General features: G+C 35.0%; 1 non-coding gene across 1 annotated transcript; it reads left to right on the top strand.

Annotated features, from left to right (window-relative positions):
* Window positions 1–695: 695 nt before the first annotated feature.
* On the top strand, window positions 696–768 carry Trnaa-ugc (transfer RNA alanine (anticodon UGC)). The gene has a single exon. It is a non-coding gene; the product is annotated as a tRNA-Ala (tRNA).
* The last annotated feature ends 8,278 nt before the right edge of the window (window positions 769–9,046 follow it).

Raw genomic sequence — 9,046 nt, 5'->3', positions numbered from 1 at the left:
TAGGCACTGCTCTTCACAGATGAAGTAGATGTTAATATATAGTGATTTATTTATCAGGCATGTGTGCATGCAATAGTTTACCTGACTGCTTAGGTATTATTTTGACTGATAAAGCTAATGTAACTCATAATGGTCAGAGTTTTTAGTTACATACAGCAAAATCCACTCTTGCTAATGAAAGCAGAAAGTGATTTATTAAAAGATAATGGTAGCTCATAAATCATTAGAAGAGCTGAAAAAGGAAACTCAAAATTGAATGCTGCAATAGCTCTCCAATACCATAGAAGTGGAGGAGCCAGAGAGTTGTTGCCTTTTCCATGATCAGAAATTTGCTGAATCAGGAGGCTGCTCCTGTACCCAGTTCCAGAATAGCTATTTTTGCCAGGAACATATCAATACTATGATATATTATTAATACAGATCTTTTATTTTCCATGTGACTCGGTTCTAAATTAGGAATGTATGCTAGTATGCCTGGATGGAGAAACCTAAATCATATCTTAAATCTTAGCTGCAAGAGAATCTGGGAAATGTTATTTTATTCTCTTACTCTCTCCATGCTATGAATTGGAGTAAGTGTCAATCAAAACACACAACTATGTTCTACCACTGCTAAATTTAGTAGACTACCAAAGAATCCTTATTCAAAACGAAGGAAAGATGGACAAGTTTTGAGTAAAAGTAAAACAAGGGAGTGGGGTGTAGCTCAGTTGGTAGAGTGTTTGCCTTGCAAGCACAAGACCCTGGGTTCAAACCCCAGCACCGCAAACAAAACAAAAAACAAACAAAAAACCCAAAAACAAATGTAGCAAAGCAAGACCAAATGGAGACTTGGAAATGCAACATAGCCTTGATTTCTAGAGTCATCATGAAGTTTCACCCACCAGTAACAAATACCTATTTTGGATTTTATGTAAAAAAGAAAAAAAATTCTTCTGTGATGAAACAATGAGCTCTAGTGTTATCTGTTATTACACCTAGCATTACCCTAAGACAGCCTCCTCACTGGTGTTCCTCCTGCAAGCCTGCTTTTCATTAATCTGTCCTCTGCAATCTAGCCACAGTGGGCATATTGTTGGCATGGTACATAAACTCATTTGAAATCTTCTCCTAGCCTATCCTTCCAGGTTTATTTCTTGACAATTCCCTCCATATATGCCCCATGCTTCAGAGGATCCAATTACTGGCTGTTCTTACTGGTTATTGTTCCTGTACCTTGGTATTTCCTGTTCCCAGGAGCCTTCCCTATCTACACATTCTCCTTTCCATGACACTTCTTTTCTTTACTGTATAACAGAGCTTTTTCATAGCAATTTTTACTTTGTGATTTTCTTCTTTCCTTACCTTTCTCTTCTATTATATTATGATCTCCTTGAATACAGACCCGTTTTATTCAATGTGTTATCTCAGTACATAGTATAGTACTAAGTACATTAGACATGTTTGCATTACATTTTGAGTGAGAAGACAGTAAAGGTACAGACAAATAAACACAAACAAATTTTGATGTGTAAATTTAAGAAAATTTTTAATTATATACACACACACGCAGAGGCTAAAGAGAGGTTGGGTATGAGGTTGGAGATGTGGTGTCCAAGCTTTAGGGTAACCTGACTTCCTAGTATTCACTTATTTCTGTATACCCTTTTTATATTCAGTAACAACTGGATGATAAAATCAATAGAATATGGTATATGACTTTTGAAACTATGTCACAAAAACTTAAGTTTCTGCCTTGATCTTCTGGACTATTTGTGCAGGGCAGGGAAACTAACCTCCATAAGGTAAAAATACATAGTCCATTGGAGAGATCCCTCTGGAGAGAAATGTGCTCATCTCAACTTGCTGGCCAGTGGGTGAGCCACCTTAGAAGTGGAGCATACTTTTGGAGTGCCGCAGCTCCAGCTGACATCTGAGTGTAACTTCATGAGATATCCCAACGAGAACATCCACCCAAGCCTCTTCTGAATTCTTGACAGATGTGATGAAAGAAAATACTTGATGATTGATATTTTAAACCACTATGTTTGGGGTTAACTTGTTAGATAGTTGTAGAGAACTAATAGTGGGTCTCTTTATAAAGAAATCAGCAACGCCTTTGAAAGGAGATTACATTGATGTGACCTAAATAAGGAGACACAAGTTACTTGGCATTCTGGTATTCAGGTGTTCTGCCAGCAGCAGTGGACAGTTCAGAGGTAGGGGAGGAATTGACTTTTCAAGGGACAGATGGAAGGTGAGTGTGTGAAGACTGTGAATGTGATTGGGATGTGATCAAGTGGGAGAGGTAAGTAGAGGTTAGTTTCCTCAAAAATTTGTAGGATAAGCAATTTGGATTTTTTCTAAGTGAAATACAAATTATTAAAGTTTTAGTTATTAGTGATGTGAGTTAGGAACAGGCAGTGAAGGAGTTGAGACTTTTTGATATATTCAATTAATAAATTCTGTGAAGAGGAGCAGAAATCAAGGGTCAAGCCATTTTTTTAAAATGGTACGACTAATACATATTTGTATGCTGAAGGGGAAGGGTCTTACAGTGTCAGAGAAAATAATGTCCCAAGAGGGATGAATTTGGATCTCAGGAGAGGCTATTCCTCAGTAGGAGCAAAGACAGAGGAGGCCAGATTATTAGGGACAATGACCGCTGTAAAATGAGGTGACTTTATCTGATTGTCCCTGTTTGTTCAATATAATGTTTGGTTTGATTATGAACTAAGGATGGGATTGTAGGAGGTTTGAAAAAGATAAAATAGGTAATTGTTGTATGTTTGAATAAATGGAACACTTAGTCGGAATTTCTATTGTTTTCTTTTCTGGGAAAACAACAACAGGACAAAGAGAAAAACTAGTTAATGTGCAGTATTTAATCCAAAAACACAGGGCTGGCAACAAGGGAAGAACAAAGGGTGAAGAAAGAGCAAACTGAGAGAGAAACTGATCTTATTTTATTCCCTCTAGAATTCTAGTATTTTAGAGTTAGAGTGATCTGTATATATAGACAAAAGTAGACCTTTGCAATTTTTCTTTGCCCTTTCTGTTCTTTTTTGTTGATTGGTCCACAGATTCAGATTTATCATATGACAGTTTCTGTTTTTATTATCAGTGGAACCAATGTGGTCATAGCTAAAAATCTGACACTGTCACGCCAGCAAGAGACACCAATGCTTATCCAGTGGGATTTTACATTCACCATCATGGAACAAATGCCTACTCTAGTTTATGTACTGTTCTGGATCTTGATAATAGGAAACAACAGGGAGTGAATGAAACAGACAAGATCTCAGCCCCCTTGGAGCCTACTCTAGCCTTCTCTTACTGTGTAGACAATCAGGAATATTTTCAGTATTTTACTTACATAAAACTTTCCTGCTATAACATGTGCTTCTTAGGTACAGAGTGTGATGTTCAGAGGGTGGTCTCCAAATCCACCAAAATTTACATCTTTTAAATTTACTCTCTGTGCCTTAGTTTTTCTCATCTATAAAATAAGGATACAGTGAAACACATTTCATTCAGTTCTTCAAGTAACTGAATGAGACTTTACATATAAGATGCTCAGTGTAGAGTCTGGCGCATAATATGTATTATAAAAGTAATTATCAGTTAACGTGAATATATTGTCTTCATATAGATTAGAAAAATGCATCATTTTCACATTAATTGAGAAGACTTAGCCTTTTCAAATTTTAATTTTAGCTTAAACCCAGATTTTGGCAGTGCTTGGAATCAGGCATAATTTAGAAACCAAGTGATTCGATGAAACCCCTTCCCCACTTGCAAATTATGTAAAGATTTCTAAAGCAGTTGTGTGTGTGTCTGTATATATTTGCATATGCCATGTCTTCTGTGGAAATGACATAGTTTCCGGATGAATCATACGCTGGTTATATTACTTTCATTCCAAAGAAACCTATTTTTGAATTATAATTTTAGAACTCTATTTCACAACTTAATACTAAGATTTGAGTTGGTACTAGAACTAAAAATGTCAAATCAAAATTAAACAACCCCCACAATCAACCCATTGAATAATTTAATATATAAAATTCGTAACAGAAGCAAATCACATGAACATCAGGAAATGTCCCCATTAACATCATTCTTCCAACTATTAACAAATGTTTCAGTCATATCCATGCATTTACAATTACCTCCAACCCCACCATGATGAACAGGTATAAATTGTTTTCATTTAAGACTATACAGATCAATTATTTAGCTTTTTACAGGTTTCTTTTAAACATAATTACCTTCAGGAAGAAAGATGAGTTTATGAAAGCTTCTAAGGAATTCATGTAAAAAAGAAAAAAAAAATGGAGCCCAAGTTGCTTTTCATTTTTAGAAGGCTTTTTTTCCCTGTATATTTAAAGGCTGCATTATGCAGTCATTCATTCTGTAAATTAAACCTTTTGATTCCTAGTAGCATTATGTAAAGCTAGCATATTGTACCTATTTGCAAATACACTATATTAGTGAATGCTTTCTGTTTCTTTGCCTAAATTGCCAAAGTGTGTCACAACATACAAAAGACACCTTAAATGCTACCAAAATAGAAAGTTTTTGTGTCAGTTGTGAGAAGCACAATATATGATACAGTCATACCAGGTGCCCAAGGATATGTGAAACTATGAAATGGGGAAAAATTGGGGAGAGCAGTCTGAAAAAGTAAAAAGCACATTCTATGACTATCATGGAAAAGTTACCAATGGCAACTAATCACTGAAACACAACTAGAAAACATGAAGTATAGTTTTATAGAACTAGACTTAGAGCTTTTCCCAGCCCCACCATTTTTGTGTTCCAAAAGCAGCTACTGGCCCTTCACGTTCCCCAAGGTTATCCATGGCGGACAAGAGACTCAATGAGGAAATAGGATAAAGCTGCAGTTCCTTAGACCTTCCAAATTATTTTGTCACTATATGTTGAAAAGTGATTGACATATTAATTCTTCCTCCTGTTTCCTTCTCATTCTATAAATTGTTTTTGCATAAGAATGGCACAAAATACTAGAGATGGGACAGAACCTGAGAAGATGTCAAGTTTTTATAGCTAACATGTTGCTGCATCTCCTTATCTAGTCCTAAACTAATCACCATCTTTAGTAAATAGGAAAGAAAAAAGAAATTTGAACCAAGAAGGGGTTGAAAAGGCCTTTATATTATTTGTGCCTAAGGAGTGGAGTTTTACAAGGGGCCGAGCAATCAGGGAGGAAAAGAAAAAGGGAACTGAGTGTGAAAAAGAACAAGATGCTCATCCTTCTAAACCTCCAAGAAGAAAATGGACTTGATTGTGACATCTGTTCTCAAGTGTTATCCAATTGAGAGTATATCAGTAAGGCCAACATCTTCTCAGACATATCACACACACACACACACACACACACACACACACACACACACACATGCACACACCCCATTATAGACAACAGAAACTACAAACTATTCCTGGGGAAATATTCCAGAAGAGAGAGCAGATAGCTACTATTAAATACAAAAAAATCTAGATAAATAACTTCATTATAAATTTTTATACTTAAGTATTGAAAATTAATTTAAAAAGCCCGGAGACAATTGAGTTTTTTAATTCATGAAGGTGAAGAGATTAAAAAAAGTTTTCAACATTGTCTTTCAAGCGTGCTTATACATATAACAATTATCCCTGGTGGCTTGGACATTTGCTCTACACTATAGTAGTTATGGTGGTACCATCTTCTTGAATTTCCATGATATCTCTCATTTTTTTTTCTGGATCTGGGGATTGAACCCATGACCTTGTTCTTGTGAGACAAGCACTCTACCAACTGAGCTATACCCCCAACTCCATCTTTAGCTCTCAAGAGACACAGATAAGGTACCTATTTTGAGAAAACCAAGGAAAAATATTTAAGTCCAGTAAGTGAGGTTTATATAAATACTAAAAATACTAGAAATACTAAAAGAGATGCATAAATTCATAACAAATCACTGAAATTGCATTTAGTATTTAGTATCTTCCCTTTTTCTTTTCTTTCTTTCTTGTTTTTTTTTTTTTTTTTTGGTACTAGGAATTGAACCCAGAGGTGCTGTACTACTGAGCTGCATCCCCAGTCCTATTTATTTTGAGACAGGGTCACTAAGTTGTCCAGTTAGGCCTCAAACTTGGTACCTCAGCCTCTGGAATTGCTGGGATTACAGGCATGCACCACTACTCCTGGCCACAATATTTTTGTTGTTGTTGTTGTTACAGACTGATATTGTGTGTATGTTTGTGTGAGTGTGTGTGTGTGAGAGATTTCAGTAGACTACAACAATGAGAGGACAAATGTTTGAATCTCATTTGGCCTAAAAAAAGCCATTTTGTCCACAGAACAACATGAAGTCTTTTGGAAGGAAAACAGATACTAGTTGGTAGGTGTTTATGGGTTCTACAAGTGAGCCTAGAACCCATGATTTTAATACATATATTCAATGCTAACTAAAGGGAGGTGCACAAGTAAATTCATACCGGAAAAATAACTTTACGACTGGCAGATGATAGATGGAATTGACAGAGGGAAAATGAAAGAGGAATGATAAGCTCGTCTTTGAGAGCTACTCTTGCAGAGATTTTGATTCCCACAGGCCTAGGTATAGCCTTGCTAAACTGTTGGGTGGGTGGAATTCCCCTTTGGTCTTCTTTGGTCATAAGCATTATCTGTTTATCTCAGAGCTCAATGCAATTATTACCATTTTAAGTAAGGCTAATGAGTCCTGACTTTCTAGCTATCAAGTTACTTTGCATTCTTAAAGTGAAAAAATTGTCTTCAGTTATACTCTGAGTCCTATCTACCTCTATAACTCTATCTTTGTTTTTATCTGTATCTATTCTACAAGAATTTCTGGAGTACATAAAATAAACATGCACAGTAAAAAATAATCAAAATACAATTTTGATGATTGCTATTCAGACAAGCAATATATAAAGTGAAAACTGTTTGTCAAAGGTAACAACTAGAAGAAATTTTGCCTAATTAATATAGTATTTCTATCTGTTATGAGGTATCCCTGCCCCCAATTCATCTTTTCCTTATTCCTTGAGCTGTGATGTAGATCAGCTTAATTTCCTTCTTTAAATATGAAATGTTGTTCTTCCTCCATGTCAGGGAAAGAGAACTACACCAACTGGATTATCTATTACTCTTAATATTGATTTAAGAGATCCTCACCTTGATATTTCTAAAGAAACAGCCAAAATACCCTGGTATTTCTGTTTGTGAGGATTGGAAGGCAATGAAGCAAGCTATTTCCCTCGAATGCTGTTATCCATGACAAAGGAGCTAACTGCTTAATTCCAGGGGTCTGTTATTATTTGTAAACTGGTTCTTAAATAAGGATACTTACAGATGCCTCTTGCTCCAGATGGTACCATTTAACTGCCTGTGTTACTCATGAGTGGTTTTCTGCTTTAGCTTTAAACAAATACTTAACACAGCAATTCTGTTATCAAGAATTCTCTCTCAAAATTGGAACAAAATCCTGAAGTGCTGCATGAAGTGGCAGCACAAGCAATTTCCTCCAGCATGGGACACATGGGTTAAAAGTAAATGGAGCATGACGGTACTGGAGGGAATAAAAAGAACTATAGCCAAAGTGTTGAAAGAGAAAAGATCTCTGGAATTGGTCTGAAGACCTGAGTGCAAATCCTTACTTTGTTGCTTATTAGCCTTGTGACCCTAGTAAGTCACACACACATACACACACACACACACACACACACACACACACAGAGTAGGGGGTAGGTCATGGTTTTCACAGGATTTCTTGAGGACTAAATAAGTTAATTAATATTTTTCAGCACTATTTCTGATGAATGTTAGGAAATGTTACCAGAAAAAGAAGTTTGCATGTTGCATTTGTTTCAAAAATCTTGTTAGACCAGGAATTAAGTTTCTTCACAATGAAAGACTTCTCAGTTTTTAAAACACTCAACTTTTGTTTTCTTTTCTTTTTTTTTTTTTTGTGACTTTCCAAGGAGTCATATGTAACCATGTTTCCTAAATGTACTGGATCCCAAAATAGCACTTTTATTGGAAAGATATTCTGTGGAACACACTTAAAAAAAAAAAGAAAAAGAAAAAAGAAAAAAAAGCTGTTAAAAATTCTCATATAAAAATAGACAATTATCTGGGACTTCTATTTTATTTACTTGTGTTCTGAAATATCTTGATTTTGCTTTTCAAAAATACATTTTTTTTTCTAAATTGTCATAGGCAAGTTTAACTTCCTTATTCTTCTAAATATGAAACTTTCTCAGTCTTTTGCATAAGGTCAAGTCTAAATATGAAACTTTGCTTCTTGTTTTTATCCATGAAACCACAGTTAAAAAATATTATTCCTATTTGATTGTTAAAATCAATTAATTATATATAACATTTTAAAGAAAATCAATTAGCCATTATGGTATTCAGTACATCAATATTTAAAACTAAGTGGACAAAAAGTATTAAAAAACTGAATTTGTGTCTACAGGTTCAAATGACACTCTAGTTCTCAGCTTTATATTTAAAGTGTAAACTGACATTATTTTGCCTCTTGCATGGATTTCTTACTCTAGAATTTCATTAGCATAGCTTAAGCTGAAGCTATATGAAAGTTTTAATGCTATTTTTGCATTCCTTTTAATAACACATAAAAATATTAGAATATTAAAGAAATGGCTTGGGTACTGAATAAATCTTTGATTCAAATCCTACAGGCCACTTTATTTGCTCAATGATCTCTACAATTTTCTCAGTCTCAGTTTTCTTACTTATAAAGTAGGTAGAGTAATACCAACTTTCTAGAATATTTGTGAAACACAAAGATGGCAATCATTAGATGAAAGTTTTTGACATGCATCTGTTACTTTAGAAGGATAATTGAAAGTCATATACCTGATTTTGTGTATTTAAATGGAAATGAGCATAAGATTGAGAATTAACATAGGACCACAAATTCTCAGTTTTCAAAAATTAAGAACAGGGGTTTTTCAAGATGGCAGACTAGAGGGCAGCTGCATTTCATGTTGCTCCAGGACACAAGATTCAAAA

The sequence above is a fragment of the Sciurus carolinensis genome, chromosome 9 (genome assembly GCF_902686445.1).
Source record: "Sciurus carolinensis chromosome 9, mSciCar1.2, whole genome shotgun sequence".
In the NCBI taxonomy this organism is placed as follows: Eukaryota; Metazoa; Chordata; class Mammalia; order Rodentia; family Sciuridae; genus Sciurus; species Sciurus carolinensis.
Note: the sequence above shows the minus strand (reverse complement) of the source record. Positions and strands in the feature narration are given on the sequence as shown.